The sequence below is a fragment of the Capricornis sumatraensis genome, chromosome 2 (genome assembly GCF_032405125.1).
Source record: "Capricornis sumatraensis isolate serow.1 chromosome 2, serow.2, whole genome shotgun sequence".
NCBI lineage: Eukaryota > Metazoa > Chordata > Mammalia > Artiodactyla > Bovidae > Capricornis > Capricornis sumatraensis.
The window spans coordinates 81,523,992-81,546,049 of record NC_091070.1 but is presented as its reverse complement, the minus strand read 5'-3'; the positions used below and the strand labels follow the sequence as shown (position 1 = coordinate 81,546,049).

General features: G+C 37.9%; 1 protein-coding gene and 1 pseudogene across 2 annotated transcripts in view; one reads left to right on the top strand and one right to left on the bottom strand.

Annotated features, from left to right (window-relative positions):
• Positions 1-22,058, top strand: part of ARIH1 (ariadne RBR E3 ubiquitin protein ligase 1) — a 98,533-nt gene that overhangs the window by 2,920 nt on the left and 73,555 nt on the right. The window lies entirely within an intron of this gene.
• On the bottom strand, positions 7,477-10,389 carry LOC138073487 (kelch-like protein 8; annotated as a pseudogene).

Here is a 22,058-nt window from a genome sequence, read left to right as displayed (position 1 = left end):
GCTTTCAGCAAGGTTATACTAGTTTTCCCTCCATGGTCCTTGATTGGTCATCATTTTTTAAATTTGTGTTTTTTTTTTTTAAACTAATGAGGTTGAATTTTTAAAGAGTTTTTTGGGCAGTGGTATTTCTTTCGTAAATTGCCCTTTGCTTTTGCTCATTTTACCTCTTTTTGGGATGTTTATCTTTTTATTGATTTATGAGATCAGTTTATATTCATAGAGCCTTTAAACATCAGTTGTACAGGTTTTTCAATTAAATCTAATGTTGGTTTAATATATAGTAAGTTTTAAGTAAATTAAAAACTGTTTTATTAACTTAGTTCACATCGGGGAGCTTGCTGTTAATTCTAAAAAATTTAAATTCCCTTCTTTCTGGTACTACTTTTCAATATGAATCACGTATGTTAGTGAATTTGAAAATAAATGTGCAGGAGAAAAAGATTGAGTGTAAAAACATTTGCCAAGTTAATTGAGTCTTCCCTGGGGGAATTTGATTACTTTTTCTGGGCAACAACAGATTAATAGTGTTACTTGTAGATAACTGCTGGTTAGTTCTAGTCTTCAATCGAGTTAACACTTTTTCTTTTAGAAAGCTCTTGGTTTTCTGGTTCTCTGTAACTTTTGTTTGTTTAATTTGATCTTCTTTTATTTAAACTCTTTGTGGCTACTTACCTTTTGATCTTTAAGATCCGGGGTTTTCTGTAACATATCTTAAGGGTAGAGAAGTGCTTAAAGTCCTTTATTTACCCAGCTATATTTAACTAGCATTGTTAATATAAGGTGGTTAATAATATTACAATGGTTATCTAATGTAGTTGTCTAAGTATCTAAGTAATTTATTAAACTAACACTACATAACTCTGGAATTCAAGGATGTTTAAAGGTGCTGTTTTTTGTTTCCAGAGCATTCTTTAGCAAATGTTGATTGTGCCTTGTGTGTGTGCTGGTCACTATAGAGGACATGGTTCTTGCCTAAGAAGCATATAGAGGTGGGGAACATAGAGATTCTTGGGCTCAATTCCCAGAGATGGTTATCCATTAGTCAAGTCTAAATTGGAGCCTAAGCATCTTATATTTTTAGCCAGTCCAGTGATAGTTCTGAACGACTGGAATGTTCATAGTTCACCCAGTGTCATGATTTTGACTCACTCAGGGAGAATGAGTAAGAAGGGCAAGTAACCCTTAGGAATACATTTAAAGGATATGCTGAGGAAGAGACTCATGGAACTGTTGGATGTGAGTGATCAGAGAGGAAGCAAAGGAGAAGTGGGTGGGCTTCTTGCTATGAGAAGATTTATTATTCTTAATAACCTGTTTTAAAAGACAACAAATTTTCTGTTGGCTTGTTGATATGAAATCTTTAATATTTTGCCCATTTTTAATTTAAAATATTTGAGGTGCCTCTAAACTGAGGTTTCATGCATAAATTAGAGGCAGTATAGTCCAGTGTATTGTGTATTGGTTCAGGAGTCAGGTCTGCTGCTGCTGCTAAGTCACTTCAGTCACGTCTGACTCTGTGTGACCCCAAAGACAGCAGCCCACCAGGCTCCCCCATCCCTGGGATTCTCAAGGCAAGAGCACTGGAGCGGGTTGCCATTTCCTTCTCCAGTGTATGAAAGTGAAAAGTGAAAGGGAAGTCACTCAGTCGTGTCCGACTCTTTGCAACCCCATGGACTGCAGCCTACCAGGCTCCTCCATCCATGGGATTTTCCAGGCAAGAGTACTGGAGTGGGGTGCCATCACCTTCTCCGGAGTCAGGTCTAGCCACTGCTTTTCCTAACTGGCAAGTTAATTTTTACGTCATAGAACCTTCAGTTTTTGTCTGCTTCTCCCCTCCCTCCCCCACCTTTTTTTTTGTTCTGGGAAGTTAAAACAGGACTGTTGAACTACTAGATTGGTCTTTTTTACATTAATGCTTAATTTTTCTAATATCCTTTTAAAAAAACTTCAGTGAATTGGAGGTCCTCCTTGTTTCAATGAAATTGAACTCAAGTGGGCATATCAAGATAAATTTAGATTGGTTAACTGGGTTGGGAGGGATTTTGTGTGTGTGTGTGTGTGTTGAAGCCATTGAGGTGTTTGGTGTAGTTTATTCTTCTTGAACTTTTCATTTTCCCTCCAGCTGATCTCCTTGAGTTACAAGCTTTAAGTTATGTTCTTTTTGAATCACTTATGGCATTAGTCATGAATCAGGAACTGTGGGGGTGGGATCCAGCAGTCTGTTTTAACAAGCATTCCAGGTGATGCTGATGCTAACTAAAGTTTGAGAGCTACTGGTCTAGTTGAGATTTAACAGCAGTGTTTCTCCATGTGTAATGACTAGTGATGAATTACTATAGAGTGGGTTAATGATGGAAGGCAAATTGTTTAAGAAACTAATAAAAGGAAAATTTTGAGAGCCTGAACGGTTACTAGGAGAGAGAGCTAGCTAAAGAGAGAGCCTACAAATAACAATTAACTAGGCTACTCATGGAGGGGATTTGTTATCATTACTGTTATTCTTCAGATTAGAGTGGTCTATACTCAGTTATTTCAAACATGCAAGCCAAACCAGTGACAGTCTCATATTCTAGGTTGGAACATTTGGGTTTTCTTCACCCTTTCTCACTCCCCGGCTGTTTTATTTTTATTTTTTAAAAATAAAAGTAGTTGAGAGAGTTTGTTTATTTGATACACGGGAAGGGATATAAGGAATTGAATACTGTAAATGCAGTTGCTCAGTACTGTTCAGAATGTTGAAGAAAATGTGAGACTTAAGGAGTTCATGGTCTCTGAATTTCTACTCTTAAAGCTGTTAGATCAGTGCTAAATGGATTGTAATAGATATTCATGGAAGAGATCTGTGAGTTTTATCTGGAAGATGTCTAGGATTTAGGTGGATAGAAGAGAAGGATAGGAAGCCATTCTAAGAAATTGAAATAAGAATGAGGAAGCTGTGTCCCAGTGATGGTGAGGTCACCTCAGGTAAAACAGTTTGTTAATTATAAGTGATAATGTTGTAAAAGCTGGGAGGTTTGATACTCTGAACAAAGATAGGCAGAAGTCACCAGATCAGATTACTTTCTTGTGGGTTTGTGTGTGGCAGCTATATGTATTATTTTTAGCCCTGTATTTTCCTCAAAGCTTAGTGGCTTAAAAACAGCACACATTTATTATCTCACACTTTCTGTGGGTCACGATTCTGACTTCAACTTAGTTGGGTGCCTCTGTTTCAAGGTCTCTTATAAGGCTGCAACTCAACATACTGGCTAGATTGCAGTTATCAAGGTTTGACTAGAGGAAGATCCCCTTGCGAGCTCACTCATGTGACTCTTGGCAGGCCTCAGGATTTTTCACTGGCTGTTTTTTGGCCAGTTCCCTGCCATGTGGGCTTCACTGAAAAGTGGCTTACGACACAGTAGCTTCTTTCCTTTGGGGCAGGGGGTTTCAGATAGAGAACCCCCCAGATGGAAGCCACACTTTTGTAACACCATCTCAGAAATGGCGTCCTATCTCTTTTCGGTACTCTACCTGTTTTAAGTGAGGAGCTTAAGAGGAAGGGATTACACAAAAGTGTGAAGATGAGGAGGTAGATCCTGGGGCCATTTGAGAGGCTGCTTACTATGATATGTGTAATCTGGCTCAGTTAAGAGGCAAATGAGAACTATAGTTTAATGCTTACTATCCAGTCAATTCATATACTAACGGCAGTGTATAGTAATTTGGATTTTTTAGTTCCAAATAACTGTAAATTATTTGTGTTTGGCTTTGCAAAATATTATATCTTTAAATGATAAGTATTCCTAATTACCTTCAGTGGCTGAGATTGAAAGAATAGTTTGCAGCTTCTTGGAATTATTAATAACTGGCAGGAATCTGAGATTCTCCAGTCTGTTTTTTTTTTCTAAACTCGCTGCATAGTGGAATCACCTGGGAATTTTTTCATCACATTTAGAATTTTGAGATAATTGTAGAGTCAAATGCTGTTGCAAGAAATAATGCACAGAGATCCCCTATACCCTTTACTGATTTTTCTATGATGATAACATCTTGCAGAACTAGTATATAGTATCATAATCAGTATATTGATACTGATGCAGTTTATTGATTCAGACTTCTTTATATTGGGACTCATAACCCAAGGCTAAGCAAGTGAATTTCTAGGAGTTTGGACCAGACATTATCATTAAACAGAAGTTTTCCCTGGTTTATTTTAATGTACAGCCAGGGTTGAAAGCAAAGTTATTGTTCTTGTCCAGTGTCTTTAATAACCCTCTCTTTGTAACATTCCAGTCTGCTTAATTATGAGTAAATGACAATAAACTAGTTTGTGATATAGCTCATTCTAACTCTTGATTTTTGAGAAAAAAACAAAAAAAAAAACAAGGAATTAAACTGTTTACACCTTAACTTTGGTCCATTGTTCCTAGGGTGGCCCTTTGATATTTTTAGTGGTTTTCTTTTTAAAAAAAAAAATTCATTCATTGGCTGCACTGGGTCTTCGTTGCTGCCCTCAGACTTTCTCTAGTTGCGGTGCAGGAGCTGCTCATCGCGGTGGCATCTCTCGTTGCAGAGCTCCGGCTCTAGGGTACAAGCACATAGTTGCCAGGTGGCATATGAAATCTGCCCTGCATTGGCAAGCAGATTCTTAAACCACTGGACCACCAGGGAAGTCCAGTTGTTTTCTTAACAGTTTTTGTTTGGAAGCATGAAGGAAAAACTTTTTCTTGAAGTTAATCAGTCCTCTTTTCTTTGTCTCTTCTATGACAGTGAACCGGTATCTCTGATTATGCATGTTGCCTACTTCTCTAAGTTTCAATTATACATTGCCTTTACTAGGTATAATATCACAGGCCCATAACTTTGTTAAGATCTTGGCTATTTATACAGTTCATCTTTTAATATTGATACTGTATCAATATCAGGTTGATACTGATATCAGTAACCTTTGGTTAGTATGTAACCTTACAAATAGATTAATTATTCCCTTTAACTGATGGGATAAATAGAAGAATGAGTGGCTAGACTGACATTTGGTGATCACTTACTAGGTGAGAGAATAATCTGTAATCTGAGGCTGCTTCTAACCTGGGATCACTGAATCCTTTGGGACCCATGAGATGGTAGTGGCAGTCCTTGCCTTATTTTATTTTCAATGTTTAAAAAAGCCTACTGTGTTTAAAACAAAGTAAATCAAAACTGCCCAAGCTAATTAAAATGTGGTCCAGTGTTGGATCTTCAGTTCCAAAAGAATGGGCATGTCTTACAGCATCAGTAGATTTCTACAGTCATGTATTTTAAGTTTCTGAAATGGAGTTGGACCCTACTATGGTCCTTCCCCACCCACACTGTTTTGTCCTGAAAAACTTGAGCCAAAGAATAGGTTTAATCAGATAAGTGAGAAGATACAAAAACAAAGAAAAACAGTCCAACGAAACTGTTGTTCAGTAGCTAAGATTCTTTGCAAGCCCATGGACTGCAGCACGGCAGGCTTCCCTGTCCTTCACCATCTCCTGGAGTTTGCCCAAACTCATGTCCATTGACTCAGAGATGCCATCCAACCATCTTGAATGATACCTCATTTCTTAATCTTGGTCTGTGGTAGATGTCAGTTGGTGTTTGAATTAAATTAATAGGTAGTTTAGTATCTTAGAAGGCAGTTTTAAAGGGTCTTATTGAGCTAGCATCTGCTCTGGCAGATTAACTTTTCAGAGGCCCTACTTTTTCTTTTTTAAAAATGAGAATACTAGTATTAAGGTTAAATACTGTATTGGGAGCTTTTTCATGTAACCTTTTTTTCCTTAATGTAAACTTGCTGGATAGCATTTTCCCCTTTTTTTAATGTTCCATTTAAAAGAAGTGTCACAAGTGACCTTATGCACTTAATACATTTTGGCAAAAAGTACAGCGGGTAATGAAGTATTAGGTAACATTTCCTTATTACTAAGACATTTGTTTAGACAATGCTAAGAATAGCTATAATCCCAGACACTTCTCCCCAGACTTGCTTTGCTATCTGCTTTGAAACTGTCATAGTTCTAATTCAAATATTAACTGATTCCAATTACATATTATATCCTTTCTCAGTCACAATTGTATAGTTTTTTAGGGATTAAGTATATGCTAGAGACTGAGAAGTATTTTCTGATTTTCTTAGCAAGTATAAGTAAAAAGCTCTTTTGTGGACTCATTGAAATCTGTGACATTTTGGACAGGTCTCTGAAACCCATTTAAAAACAAATTTATTGCCTTTTCTCTTTAAGGCTGTTCTTCCTTTGATTGATTTACTAATCAACCATTCTTGGAATTTGAAAGTCAGTGATTCTTTTCTGCCCCAGCATTTCCTGTATCCAGTTAGCCCTGATGAAGTTACTCTGAAATTTGTTATTCCTCTCCTTTTAACTAAATAGGAAACACATATTTTCTTTTTTTTTTTTTGCTTTTACAATATCTTTTATTGGTAAAGATGGGTATGAACTAATCAACAGTTCAACTAAAGTCTGTAAAGGGTTTTTGTAGAAATGAATTCAATTTCTCATAATAAATAAATCTACATTCTGTGCAGTAAGAAAAACTGTGATGGTGGCAAAATAGAAAGATAATAAATCTCAGATTCAGAATGAAATAATTAAATCAAAGAGTGTTAAACATATTTTTGGAGTTGCCTCATTAGGGAGTCATGTAATGGGCTCCACTCCCATTCAAGGTCTCACAAATGGGCACTAGAATAATGCTGACTCTAAAGCCTTCTCCTCTAATAATCTCATCTGGTTCCGTTTTTTATTACTATGAAACAAAACCCCTTTCACATGAAGAAATAAGTGTAGATTCATTCAGATGGAATCGTTCATTAGATCTTTTGGTGTCCTAACGATTCAAACTGAAATGAAGCCTATAATCCTATAGGCTGACACTCAGAAAGATGAACCATTTTTCCTACTTCTGTAAATGTCCAAGGAATTGACAAATCAACACCTAGAAAAAAGCAAGGCATAATTCATCAGCACCAAGGAGAAATGATCTTCAAATGGAGCAGGTCTGTTAAGAGTCCTGATATCTCTGTGTTGATGAACAGGTTCTAATTTTTCCCCAGAGGAAAAATCCAATGCCTAAGGTTAACGCCTTTAGGCAAAAGGTAAAGCTCAGCAAGCGACTTGATTCTGCATGTTCATTCATCCACACTTAAAAAAAAAGTTTATTTCAAGGTTCTGGCACCCCACTCTGTTAAACATTTCTTTCTTTTTTTCTTTTTGGAGGAGGAGGTTTCAGCTTAGACTGTCTTCTTTCACTACTTCATTATTTGTTAAAGTGGGAAATAGCAACTTTATTACTAGTAATTCTTCAGCTACCATTCCAAAAGCTGTACTCAGTCACATACAACAGTTTACATTTACATGACCTTCTAGTAATAGTTAAAACTGCTCGAAGGTGGCCGTTACAAAATCCTGCTTGTCTTTCTTGCTTATCAAATATGACTAAACTGTTGGTGACTGGAACTCAAGTCACATAACAGTCAACCACATTGCTGGATCCATGACCTACATCTCGGATTTGGCTAAACAGGCACACACAGCTACACCTGCTCCAGCTCTGCAGTGAGACACAGATCCAACAAGCTCCCACCTATTCAGCACTGGATCAAATGCTTCCACTGTATTTAGATATGCATTGCCATTATGACCACCAGCTGCAAAGATTTTGTCCATCACTGTTTCGATCCCCACTCCACCCCTGGGAGTGGTAAGGGCTGCTACGTAATCCCATTTGTTGCTTTGAGGGTCATACTGCTCAACAGAACTCAGAATTATCATCAAAACCACCAACAATGTATAAGCAACCATGGAGCTCACTAACTCTATTGCCTGCTCTTCGCTGACCCATCTGTCTTAACTTCTATCCACTTACTGAGGTGGTATGTGGATCATACCTCTCCACACTAGACAGAGAAGCTACTCCATCATTGCCACCTACTGCATAAACATGGTTCATGAGAGCCATGGAGCCAGCACCTGCCTGGGGTGTATTCATTGGTGCCACTGTACACCACTGATCAGATTCTATGTCGTATCTCTCCACATCGTTGAAGCAGGTGCTGTCATCTAACCCTCCAATGGCATAAATTGGGCCTCCCAAGGAAGCCAGGGCAATTCCTCACCTTTTTGTGTTCACTGATGCCTTCATCATCCATTTATTAGTGAGAGGATCAGACATCTCCACGCTGCCTAAATGTTCATTGCCATCATGTCCACCCACTACATACACTTTACCTTCCACTGAGATTACATCCACGTCGCCTTCGACTGTTCATTTCTGGTCCAAAGAACCAACTGTTTTTGTTGATAGAATAGCATTCAATACTGCAGAAGGGGTCACCTGATCCACCTCCACCACCTACACAAAACAGCACTCCAGCAGTATGCTTCCTTGGGGTAGTCCGCACAGAGTATTCCAAGTCAGGTACTGCTCTGCTACTCAAGTGAAGGTGGGAATTTCTTGCTTCATCTAATAAATCTCTACATTTTAGATTTTGTTGGACAATCTGTTCTTTTGCCACAGCACCCATGAGAAAGTCAACTGGCAACAGCGGCAAACGAACCTGTGCAAGTGTTTCATCCAACCATTGGGGATGATGTTGAGGATTGGCAAGAAGCCACTTGATGGCAGCACTGTAGACCTGCTTTTCATTCTCAGTGTTGAGGTCACCGGAGGACAAAAGCTTATGGAGATGCTGAGGTGACACACTTAGGAAGTCTTCACACTCCACCACTTCAGTAAAATGCTCACAGGCATACTGATCCGCCATGTCCATTAGGTCTATTCACTTGTGACTTTCTGCAAAGGCTCTTAGCACCAGGCAGCTGGAGGGATGAAAATGTAACTTCGTGTATTCACAACAAGCTCTAGCCACCAGTTCATCCTGTAGAATACAGGCTGCATATAAGAGAGGCTGGACATTGTCAACCGTCAAAGTGAGCCATGAAGAACAGACAAACTTTACCAAGTCTTCTACTGCATCACCGTCAAAGTCCCTTATTTCAATCAGTGTTTGCTTGGCTTCAGCCATTTCAGAGAGAAACATGGCTTTGAAGTAGGAAATAACACAAGCCAATGCCAGTTTGTGACAGGAGATTAGCTTTGAGCCAACCTTCAGTGTGACATCACAGAGTTCTCCATTTTCATAAAACTGAAGAAGAGAACCATGAAAATCTTTCCAAGCTTCATTTGCTTCAAAGAGAAAGGAGTCTTCTCTATCACCATCACCAAGTGAAGATCTGTTCTTTATTTGCTGTTGTCTTTTCCCTTTTGTGAAGCAATTCCTAGCCTGTTTGCATTCACAGCTTCTGAAGCCATTTGCAACACTCCTCTTTTAATACAATTCTCTTCTGAAACATCCCATTTATTCTTTTGTAAAGGATGGGGAGAAGGCAGAAGGTAGATGCAGTCCACCAAACTTCACATAGTTTTCAAAAACTACTCTAATGCCACTGTCGTTTGCTCAGTCCTCGGCTGGTTCCCTCCGCTCGGTTCCCCGGCCTCACCAAGGATGCAGCTGCGCTGCCAGGTTCCTGCAGCCACGGACCCATACTTTCTATCATATGTCTAGCCTAGATGCTTTAATATGGTGTTCGTGGCTTCCTCACCTTGATTTCTGGTAATTTTTTCATTCTTACTTGCTGCTGTTTCTAATTTTCCCACCATTCCCAATTGCACTACTTGTACTTTCTTACTATATAAATGCACATTTATGTTTTCCTGTTTTTGTTCATGCTGATCCCTCTTTTTGTGGTTGCTCTTTCTCTCTTTCTCTTTTTTTACAGTTTTATTTTTGGTTGCACTGGGTTTGGTTGCTCTGGGTCTTCGTTGCTTTCAGTAGTTGCGATGAGTAGGGGCTACTGTTCGTTGCCATGCACGGGCTTGTCATTGCAGTGGCTTCTTGTTTCACAGGCTCTAGGTGCAGGGGCTTCAGTAGTTGCAACATGCAGGCCCAGTAGTTGCGGCTTGAAGGCTGTAGAGCGATGACTCAGTAGCTACGCCACAGGGGCTTAGTTGCTCCAAGGCATGAGAAGTCTTCCCGGACTGGATATAGAACCCATGTCCCCTGGGTTGGCTGCTGTTGCTGTCCAGTCACTCAGTCGTGTCCAGCTCTTTGTGACCTTGTGGACTGTAGCCCATCAGGCTCCTTTGTCCACGGGATTCTTCAGGCAAGAATACTGGGGTGGGTTGCCATGCCCTTCTTCATGGGATTTCCCCAACCCAGGGATCGAACCTGGGTCTCCTATATTGCATTGGCAGGCAGATTCTAATCCACTATACCACCAGGGAAGTCTTCTTTCTAACTGCCTGATATCCTTCTACTCATACCCTGCTCAGATATTACATACCTCTTACCAGGTCCCTCTTCCCTGCCATCGCTGCTCTTTCACCTGTGTTTGCGTAGCCCTGTGTATGGATAATACAGGAGGCTCTAATATGGCCATCCCAATACCTAAGTCACTAGCTGGCTCTGAGGGTTTTGAACGTAAGAGCCGAGTCTTCATCCACAGCGTATCTCACACTAGTAGCCGTAGTAGAAACTCAGTGAACACATGTTCTTTGAAGTTTTTCCCTTAGTTGTTTTTTTAGTTCCTTGGTTTCCTTATCTGTAAACCAAAGAGAGCCGGACACGATTTTCTTCTGGCACTAATAAATTATTTTATGATTTCCAGATAATACTTCAGTAGTAGTATAAGGTGACAAGAAAAAAGTGTTTGAATTCCAAGAATGCAAGCTTTTTAAAACCTTTGAATATACAGTGACTCTTTCAGATTTTACTTTATTTGCATGTAGTTCTCTGGCACTTATATGAATTGAGAGTTACGTTAAAAACAACTGAGTCACTCTAATGCAGTAGTTCTCAAAGTATGGTCCATGAGAGGAAAACTTTTTAGGACGTTATTTGTCTGTTAACATGCTGGGATTTGTCCTGATAGTGCAGAAGCAATGGACGGTTATGTAAAACCATGGGAACCTTAGCACAGATCAAGTCAGAGGCACTAATTATACGAGTACTAGTCATTTTATTTTTCACTGCCACACATTCATTAAAAAATGTTCATTTCACTTATTGTCCTGGGTGAAGCAGAAAAATTATTAGTATTATTGTATCTTATCCCTTAAGTACACAGTTTCTTAAGTACACATGTCTTATGTGGCACTTCTGCATACTCACATACAGAGGTTGTCTTGAAGAAAAACATTTGTGCGTTTGATTGGTTTCTGAGCTGAACAAGCTGCTTGATGGAACACCAATTTTACTTGGGAAAAATGACAAACTGATTATTCAGACAAACAGCAAATAAACATATGGTAACTATTTCTCCAAATACACCTGTTATTTAAAAAAACTGCTTATAGTATTTGTTGCCAGTGAGAAATATTTAAAGTTTTTAAGTGCAAATTAGAATTTTGGAAAACATATCTGCCACTGTGAGACTGAGGCTGACAATATCCTGGTGGTGAGATCCTGTATAATATATCAACATTTGGAAGATCTGCTTTTAACATAATGAACCAGTATTTTTCAAATGACTAATTTTCCAGAGATCAATTGTGATATTTTACAATCATACATTGGTAAATGATCCATTCAAAGTACAAGATATGAAAAGAGTAAGAAAAGTTCTTTGATATGATTTCAGATTCTATTTTACAGCTAGCCTGTAAGAAACAACCACCTTTTGAGTTTTGGTGTAATATAAAAAAAATCCACAGTTATCTGCAAAGGCTATAAAAGTTCTCCTGCCTTTTCCAACTCTACATGTCTTTGTGAGACTCTTTTTTTTTTTTTAAAAACAAAACAATATATTTGAGGATTGAATATAGAAGCAGATATGAGAATCCAACTGTTCTCTATTTACCCACATATTAAAGAGACTTAAGCAGTGCACTTTTTCTGTTTTAGAACATACAATTTATTTTAATAAAAATGGGCTATATATTAACATAATGGGGTTAATACTGTTATTTTTAATGAATTAATAAATATTAAAAAATTCTGTTTTGATATCTAACATAAATGCTGATAGTTATGATTCACATGAACAAAACTCTTTGGCGCCTTCAGTAATGTTAAAGTTTAAAAAGGGTTCTGAAGCCAAACAGATTGAGAGTTGCTGCTTTGATATTCTGAAATATTTCTGAATCACTAAGGAAACATAGTATTGGCTTGCAAACAGGAGATACGACTAACCAATATATGACTAACCACGCTATGTGTTTACTTTAAGTTAGTAATGGGTTATATATGACAGGTTAGGAATTACTGCTGATTAATCAGAAACATACATAAGCTATGTTAGATGCTGTGCTAATATGTAGCAAATACTAGAAATGTGAATCATAAAATATGACTAGTTCTGTAAAGATGTTTGGAAATGGAATGGGATGTTCAGTTTTTTCAAGGAATAGCTAGTAGAGATATCACCTGACATATTCCATTAATTTGTTTATATTCTGGCTTCTGACACTGAAATGAGAGCTCTGTGAGAGCAGTGGCTTTGTTTTATTCATTGTGGTAGTCCTGATGCCCAGAACAGTACCTGATGGACTGAGTGCTGAGTCGCGTCAGTCGTGTCTGACTATGCGACCCCGTGGATTGTAGCTTGCCAGGCTCCTCTGTCCTTGGGATTTTCCAGGCAAGAATACTGGGAGTGGATTGCCATGCCTTTCTCCAGGGGATCCTCCCAACGCAGAGATCGAACCTGCGTTGCTTATATCTCTTGCATTGGCAGGTGGGTTCTTTACCACTCTGCCACCTGGAAAGCCCACCTGACACATAGTAGTCACTTAGTAAACATTTTTTGTGTAAACACTTTTATTTTACCCCCCGTTGTTTAATATTTTACTATGTATATAATTCTAGGTTGGTAGTTTTCTTTCAACACTTTAAAGATTCCATTGTTTTCTGGCTTCTATTGTTTGTGGTAGTAGGATGAAGCTTAAGTGAAAGTGAAGTCGCTCAGTCGTGTCTGACTCTTTGCAGCCCCGTGGACTGTAGCCTACCAGGCTTCTCTGTCCATGGGAATCTCCAGGCAAGAATACTGGAGTGGGTTACCATTTCCTTCTCCAGGGGATCTTCCCGACCCAGGGGTTGAACCCAGGTCTCCCGCATTGGAGGCAGACGCTTTAACCTCTGAGCCACCAGGGAAGCCCAGGAGGAAGCTAAGGAACCTTTTAATCTGGGTGTTTGTAATATTTTTGACTTTGTGTCTAGTTGTGGTTTTCTTTATGTTTATTTTGCTTTGTGTTTTCAGATCCTTTTGAATCTTTGGGGGTGATGTCTTATGTGTTTTGGAAATTCTCAGTTTTGCCTTTATCCCGTTTCCTCCAGGTGCACATGTATTAGAGCTTGTTATTATGTTCCATATGTGTTCGATGCTCTTTTGTGTATCTTATATCCTTTTTTCTCTGTGCTTCAATTTGATTGATTTCTACTGATCCGTTGTCTGAGTCTCTACATCTGTCTTCTCCTTTGTCTGATTTGTTATTAAACACCCCTCAATTATTTCAGGTACTATATTCTGGAGTTTCCATTTAATTCTTTCATACTGATGCTGATTTTCTAGTGATATTTTTCTTTTTCATTTGTGTTACATCTTCTGCATTATATTCTCCAGCATATTAAGAATTTATTACTTAAAGTTTTGTCAGCTAACTTCCAACATCTGAATTATGTTAGTTTCCACATACTATTTTGTTCTCAGTCACGTGTTCTTGTCATTTGACATATTTTGCTTACATGCCAGTACCTCTGTATAAAGTATTTAAAGATTCTGAATGATGACTGATTCCTCCAGAGAGGGTTTTTATTTTTCTTTCTGCTTGACAGTGAGAGTGGCGAGTGGCTGTCTTAATCCAGTAAGGTTGAGTTCTAGCCCTGTTCAGTCCTAGTCTGTCTCTTAGCTGCCATTGGCTTTTTTTTTTCCCCCTTCAACTAAGAACTGATATTTTTTCAGCAGTCCCTCTCCTAAGGGCTCCCAAACTTTATTTCCTTCCCAGACTGCTGGAAGCACCAATCTGTCTTTCAGAGGCTCTAGATTTTTAGTCTTGGCCCTGTGTGATCCCAGGATTCAGTAAATGTTCTGGGTGGAAGACCAGCCATTCCTCTACCCCTTCAAGTCTCAGTATTAGCTTAATTTTGTTGTTGTAATAAGTTAACACAAAGTTAGTGACTCATTATTTTACAGTTGAGAAAGTCAGAAGTTCAAAGTGAATCTCACTGGGCTAGAGTCAAGGAGTTGGCAGGCTGTGTTCCTTCTGGAGGTCCTAGGGGAGAATCTGTTCCCTTGACAGTTTCACTACTAGAGGCTGCCTGCATTCCTTGACTTATGGCTTCTTAATTCTAACCTTCAAAGTCAGAAAAGCATAGCATCTTCAGTTCTTTTCTCCACTTTTGCCTCCTCCTTCTTTTAAAAAGACCCTTTGATTACGTTGGGTTGACCTGGAAAATCTCTTAAGTCAGCTAATTAGCTCCTTTAGTTACGTCTGTAACAGTAATTCCTCTCTGCCATGTATTATAAATTCATGGGTTCCAAATATTAGGATATGAACATCTCAAGGTGGGGAAACTACTTTTCTGCCTGTCAATAGCATCCTTCTGTGGTAGATTATCAGTATTCTGCTTTGCTCCCAGAATTCTCAAGTGCCTCCAGGTAAAAACCGCTGAAGTTGTAAAATTACCAGCTTCTTCAGTTTTTGTTGCCTTCACACCTCTCTGCTGTTTTCAGACATGATTTTGGGACATTATCCAGCTTTTCTGGTTCTGGATGGGGATGGTTGTTCACATCTTAACTATATCCTACCTGAGAATGGAATAATAAATATTTTTTAAAATCAGTCAATATCCTTAGTCTATCAGATATATCTTGGAGATTTTTGAAGCTTGCTTTCCATGGGTGCATACAGCCACACTGTGGGCTTTTGAACTTCAATTCCAGCTAGCAAGTATGACAATTTAAAGATTGGAGTAAGGGAATGTTTGAGATTTGGGAAATTAACAGGATAGAGGGGGAAAAAGATCTCATTTACTCATTTTTATGTAATAAAAGATTTGTAAACATAGAAGTGGTAATAATCGCTGATATTTATGAACTATGCTAGGTGTTTTCATTCATGTTTATTAGTTTATTACAAAGTCCCAAGAAAGTAGCATTATCTCCATTATATAGATGAGTAAATTGAAGTTAGAGAAGCTGAGAAATTATTTTCTCAGGGAATCTCAGAGTTTCTCTGTTACAGACTGGTGGAGGACATTGAAACTGGGTCTTTTTGACTTAAGATAGAAATTCTTTCTGCTATACCAAACTTTTTCAGACCTTAGTTGGACTTTATGACTGAGTCAAATCCTCATACTTAAGTTTTCTTTGCTGAAAACTTTATAGTACTAAAAGAATCTTTTATTTTAGCTAATTGACTAATTTTAAATGTCTCTTGTGTTAGTTATCTATTGCTGCATAACGCATTACGTAGCACTAGGGGTTTAGAACAGCAAACATTTATTATAGTTTTAGGTTGCTTAGCGGGGTGATTCTGGGTCAGGGTCTCTGATTAGGTTGTAGTCAGCCTAGGATGCATTTATCTGAAAGCTTGGTTTGTATTGAAGAACTGCTTTCAAGAGGACTCACTCACATAGTTGTTGGTAGGAGACTAGTTCTTTATCACATGGGCCTTTTCACTGGGCTACTTTAGTGTCCTTGCTACAAGTTAGCTGACTTCCAACTAGACCAGGTAGTCCAAGGAACCTAGACAGATACAGTAAATGTTTTCATGGTTTAGCCTTATTTTGTGATGTCTGCATTGTCCTATGGTTATACAGGGCTTCCCTGGTGACTCAGTAGTAAAGAATTTGCCTACCAAGCAGGAGACCTGGGTTCAATCCCTGGGTCCAAAAGGTCTCCCTTTGGAGAGAAAGAAATGGCAGCCCACTCCAATGTTTCTGCCTTGGAAATCCCATGGACATAGGAGCCTGGCAGGCTGCAGTCCATGGGGTCACAGAAGTGTCATGACATGACTTAGTGACTAAACAGCAGCAGTTGATTACAAGTCAGACCTATTCACTGTGGGAGGGAACTGCACATCCCGGAGGGCAAAGATCACTGGGGGCCATCTTGGAGGCTGGCCTGCCACACATACTGTGTGAAAAGGAAGGGAAAGATACAGGATTGTGGTTATGACACTTTATTTTATTAGTTCCAGGATCATGAGATTAAAAAAATTTTTTTTACAGTATGCTTAGTAAATAACAAAAAGGGAACTTGAAAGCTCCCCAAACTGGGTGTATATATAAAGTTCTTAAGTACATAATAATTAGTTTGTCTATTTAATTCATATTTCTTATCTTATAAAACTCATACCTTATCTAAGACTAGAGTCTGACCCACCTACATTACTGTGTGACCTTAGACTAACTTTGTTTATAGTCTGAACCTGCCCTTGGAAAAGGAAAGGTTTGGACATGATTTCTAAAGCTCCTTTCTAGGTATAAAATTCAGGTGACAAAAGATAAGTAGTGTGAATGCTTTCAAGATAGGAAGCTGAAATACCAAAGCCTCCATTCCATCTGATCTAATGGCCCTGTCTATCTTGAAATTGGTCCTCTTGGATTTTATAACACTATTCCTAAAAACATTATACATCTTCCTGTCATCATGTTCTGCCAAATCTGTACTGAACTTTTATGTTCATGTGCTTCCCCTTGGTGTGCTTTGGCAGTCGGTGTACAAAGATGATTGGAGAACACTTTCCCTTCCAGGGCGCCTAGTCTAGGAAAGGCAAACACATAAATAAATCCTTGACTGTAAAGGCAGTAACTAGGACCCATAATGCCTGCTTTTATCCACGTGTAGCTTAATCTCAATTATATCCTGTTTCTTGATTTGCTCTGGCCTGGTTTTCATAGTTGAGTATCTTAGTGTATTGCCATTACCCAGAAATCCCACACCTAGCAGTTTGTCTTTTGAGCTGTTATTTTTACACCAGGTCAACCCTTGATGTGTTTTCACTTTTGTTGTAGTTAGACCGCTCTTTGCTGCTTGGTTAAGGAAAGCCTTGCCTTCTGAAGACAGTAGCTGGTTTTTAGGAAAGAAGGAAAGTAGTCCTTTGGATAAGTCTTGCTAGAAGATATTAGAAGTTATTAGAAGGTTCTCATTGGCAATATCAGAAAAATTAAAAGAATGAAAAGGGTGATATTGATGGAAAATAGGGCCTTATCAGTGTGGTGTGATTACCACAGATTTTTTTAGGAAATGCTGAATGTCTCCTTTTTTTCTGAGTGGTCATCCTGTTCAATTTTATGACTGTCAAAAATGTCCATACTTGGTCTGTTTATGTCCTGAGAAAGTACACCGTATCTTTACCAATCTTGATAGGCAGTGGGAGTGGGACAGGAAATGGTGCTTAGGAGGAACCTACTAAGCCTAGGGCTTCTTGAGCCTAGAGGGTTCCATTAACTAGGTTACCAGAGGATGAAGATTAGGATAAAAGATTCTTAGCCAGATAGATCAGACTTCTCATAATTTGACGTTTATCTACTTTACGCATCATTTCTTCACACTCATCTTGACACAACAAAATAATAGTCCCTGTGAAATGATAGTCCCTGTGAAATTTTCCTTTGTGACTGTCTTTTTTCCTTTCAAATGCTTTTCCCCTAATAAACTCATTAATACTTCAAGACTCACCTTAAACATCTTTTCATCTTTGAGTCTTTCCCTTTGATTGGGTCTCAGAATTTTGTATATATAATACTATTATTTTAAAAATAATCTGTTATTCTCTTGCTAATGGGATTTGACAATCCTTGATCAGTGTGTTAACTTTGGTATTCTCATTGACTCCCACATTTCCTGAAACGTGGCTAATAAACATGGATTTGAAGAGTCAAAATTAAATGTGAATGAATTTTATTATTGATAAAAAGGAGACTTGGTATTACCCCTATGTTTTTTCTTTATGAATGGTTCACATTCCTCTTCTGTTGACTTCATCGAATTAAATCCTCTCTCATTCTCTAATATAGTTTCCATTTTTTTTGTTTTGAACCAGTTGTTAAGGGAATATTAGTCATCACAACAGTTCTCTGAAGTAGATGGTATTTTTACTACTTTATGGATAAGGAAACTGAGACTTAGAGGAATTAAGTAGCTTGCCCAGGCTTTGATGGTTGGGCTCGGAACTCAGTATTTTACATCATTAAATATAAATAAAACGTATGTGACTGCTCTTGTCTTACGTGCTGGGCATTTTCTGTTTGTCTCTCCAGATCTGCTCTACCTTTCTCTCTCCAACTCTCTGTGTCCCAGGAGACTAACTTGTACAGTCAGTGGGCTGTTTTATGACTTGAGTGCTGTTGCTTATGAATCCAAATAAATAATAAACTAGTGTGGGGATAGAGGCAGAAGTCTACTATGTACCCCATTTAAACTTTGCATCCTACATATGTACCATCTTCAAGAAAATTTCAAGCCAAAATTGGTATTTATAACATTTACTTCTTTCCATTCCGATTTAAGCATTAAAACAAAGTTTTAACACTAAAAATTGATGTATGTTATAGAATGCACACATGTATAATGTAAACTTTATTTGTGATTTATATATGAAATTGCAAACTTGAGACCAGTAGTCTGCAAAGTCTGCATTCTCCTGACAGAAACATTGAGAGGTTCTAGGTGAATAGCGTTGTGAAATTGTTATCGATGCACTAGATAACAAATGCTTCATATATTTAAAGAGATATTAGCTGATTTGACTTACTTTGTTCAATAATGAGAAAATGTTTCTTTTGTGAAGTTCTTAGAGGACTGTATTACTGATAATGCACTGTTTAAAGTCAAATCTAAGCATGTCTTTATCTTTCAACCTTCTGTTCTTATAAAACAAAAACTTAGAGTGAGCCTCATTGTTATTTAATATGAAAGTAATAGTCCTTTGAAAAGAAAATGTTTGTGTATGTATATATAATTTTACTTAACCAGTCTGACTTTTAAAATATAACCATTACATTCCATTGGCCCTAAACATTTTGTTTATTTTGTATTACTATAATCATCTCAACTCACATTGCATTAATATAGTTACACTGGGTCCTCGGAATATATAAGTATCTGTAGCTTGATTTATAATGTTGCATTCCACTCAACTATAAAGCTGAAAGGGTGAGACTAGCACTTTAAAATTTACAAAAATCCTCTAGTCATCCTTACGAATGAAAGTATAATATATAAACAGTAGTTAAAGAATGAAGGATGACAGTAAACTTGTCAGGTATTTGATATCAAAGTCAACACAATTTTTGATTCATGTAGAGTAAGATTAATAAGAATGAAGAAGATCTTAAAGGTAATGCTGGCCACCAAGTAAGTGCACTGTCTCTCTGTTAAGTGATCCCTGAGCCTATTCTTAAATGCCTACCATGACTTAAACCCCCCACAGCTGCTCTAGAAGTAAGCGCATTTCATATTTGAACAGCTCTGATTTTGAATTTTTCCATATGTTAATATCTGTTTCTTTGTAGCTTTTTTCTTGAACCTACCTGATTCTAACCCTTTCTCATGATAGCCTTTCTGTAATTTTTAAAGAGTTATTTAACATATTGGAGATTACCAATGCGTGAAACTATATTTAGGCTAATATTTTTGTGTGTGTGCAGAATCTAGAATAAAGCTTCTGGTTCACTTTTTTAAAAAATTTTGTTTTAATTGAAGGATAAATGCTTTACAGAATTTTGTTGTTTTCTGTCAAACCTCAGCATGAATCAGCCATAGGTATACATGTATCCCCTCCCTTTTGAACCCCCTCCCATCTCCCTCCCCATCCCACCCCTCTAGGTTGATACAGAGCCCCTGTTTTGAGTTTCCTGAGCCATACAGCAAATTCCTATTGGCTGTCTATTTTACAGACGGTAATGTAAGTTTCCACATTACTCTTTGCATACATCTCACCCTCTCCTCTCCCCATGTCTGTAAGTCTGTTTTCTATGTCTGTTTCTCCTTTGCTGCCCTGTAAATGGATTCTTCAGTACCATTTTTCTAGATTACATATATATGCATTAGAGTATGATATTTATCTTTCTCTTGCTGACTTCACTCTGTATAATAGATTCTAGGTTCGTCCACTTCATTAGAACTGATTTACACTCTGTATGATAGATTCTAGGTTTGTCTACCTCATTAGAACTGATTCAGTTGTGTTCTTTTTATGACTGAGTAGTATTCCATTGTGTACATGTACCACAACTTCTTTATCCATTCATCTGTCAGTGGACATCTAGGTTGCTTCCATGTTCTAGCTGTTGTAAAGAGTACTGCAGTGAACAGTGGAATGCATGGGTCTTTTTCAGTTTTGGTTTCCTCAGGGTATATGCCTAGGAGTAGGATTGCTGGGTCATAGGGTGGTTTTATTCCTAGTCTTTTAAGGAATCTCCATACCGTCTTCCATAGTGGCTGTATCAATTTACATTCCCGCCAACAGTGCAAGAGCATTCCCTCTTCTCTACACTCTCTCCAGCATGTATTGTTTATAGACTTTTTGATGAGGTCCTTCTGACCAGTGTGAGGTGATATCTCATTGTAGTTTTGATTTGCATTTCTCTGATTATGAGCGGTGTTGAGCATCTTTTCATGTGTTTGTTAGCCATCCGTATGTCCTCTTTGGAGAAATGTCTGTTTGGATCTTTTTCCTACTTTTTAATTGGGTTGTTTGTTTTTCTGGTATTGAGTTGTATGAGCTGCTTATGTATTTTGGGAATTAATCCTTTGTCAGTTGTTTCATTTGCTATTATTTTCTCCCATTTTGAGGATTGTCTTTTCACCTTGCTTATAGTGTCCTTTGCTGTGCTTCACTTTTTATGGATTGTTAAAGATTGTTATGAACTGGTATTTTGGATTCAGACCGGTCTGTGTCTGCTCAAAGTTACAGAAAGTACGATACTGCTGCAGCGCTTACGCATCCTGTTCTGTTAAATAAATGCCAGGCAAAGCAGAAGCAGATGTTTCTTCATACTCTCATTGCAGACATTGGCAAATTTTGCATAACAAGTGAATAGCTAACTCATCCTGATGTTACTCTTTTATTAATAGTCACTGTTGATGTTATATATTCTTTCCTTTAAGGGAAAAGAAGTTATAAGATTTGCTGACAGCCAAAATCTCATTCAGAAACATGAAGCAGCCATATTTAGGTTTAGAACACAGATACCAGTTTGCATTTTGACCTGTTCAGTGACTCTCTTCCAACAAAGAATAGACAGTTCTTCAAAATTATACACATTTTGCTAATTAGAAATCTCTTGGAGAATCTCACTGCCATTCATTTTCAACTAGCATCAGGTATTTTGGGAAAGTGTGTCTGGATATTTCAACTCTTGTTTAAACAGAATGTGGCCTTCCCTGGTGGCTCAGTGGTAAAGAATCCTTTTGCCAATGCAGGAGACATGGGTTCAGTCCCTGAGTCAGGAAGATCTGGAGAAGGAAATGGCAGCCCACTCCAACATTCTTGCCTGGAAAATCTTATGGACAGAGGAGTCTGGTGGGCTGCAGTCCATGAGGTCACAAAAGAGTTAGACACGACTTAGCAACTAAACAACAACTACTATAATATTTCCTCTGACTCTGCATTTATATAAAAGCAGTTGCTGGACAGTATTAACTGGTTGACTCTGTTTAAAATGCTTTCTACTGCCCTTTTCTACGCTTCTGAATCAGTTTAAGTGACGACTATTATGAAATTGTGACGGAAATTTCTTATCTTTGTTAATCAGGGTTTTCTTCATTCTGTGTAACCAAAGCAAAATACAGAAATAAGTTGCATGTGTAGCCTCTGATTAAAAAAAATTTTTTTAAACAGTTTTAGTATTCTCAGACTGTTATGTTTTTTAAGGATTAGACTGTCATTTTTTGGTTTGTGCATATATTTTCTTGGCTCAAAATTCAAAAAGTACAAAAGATAAAAAAGAAAATTTCCTGCCTTAATATCTTAACTACCTGATTCCCTCCCTCAGAGCTAACCACTACTATTATTATCTTTATTCTTAGTACTTTTCT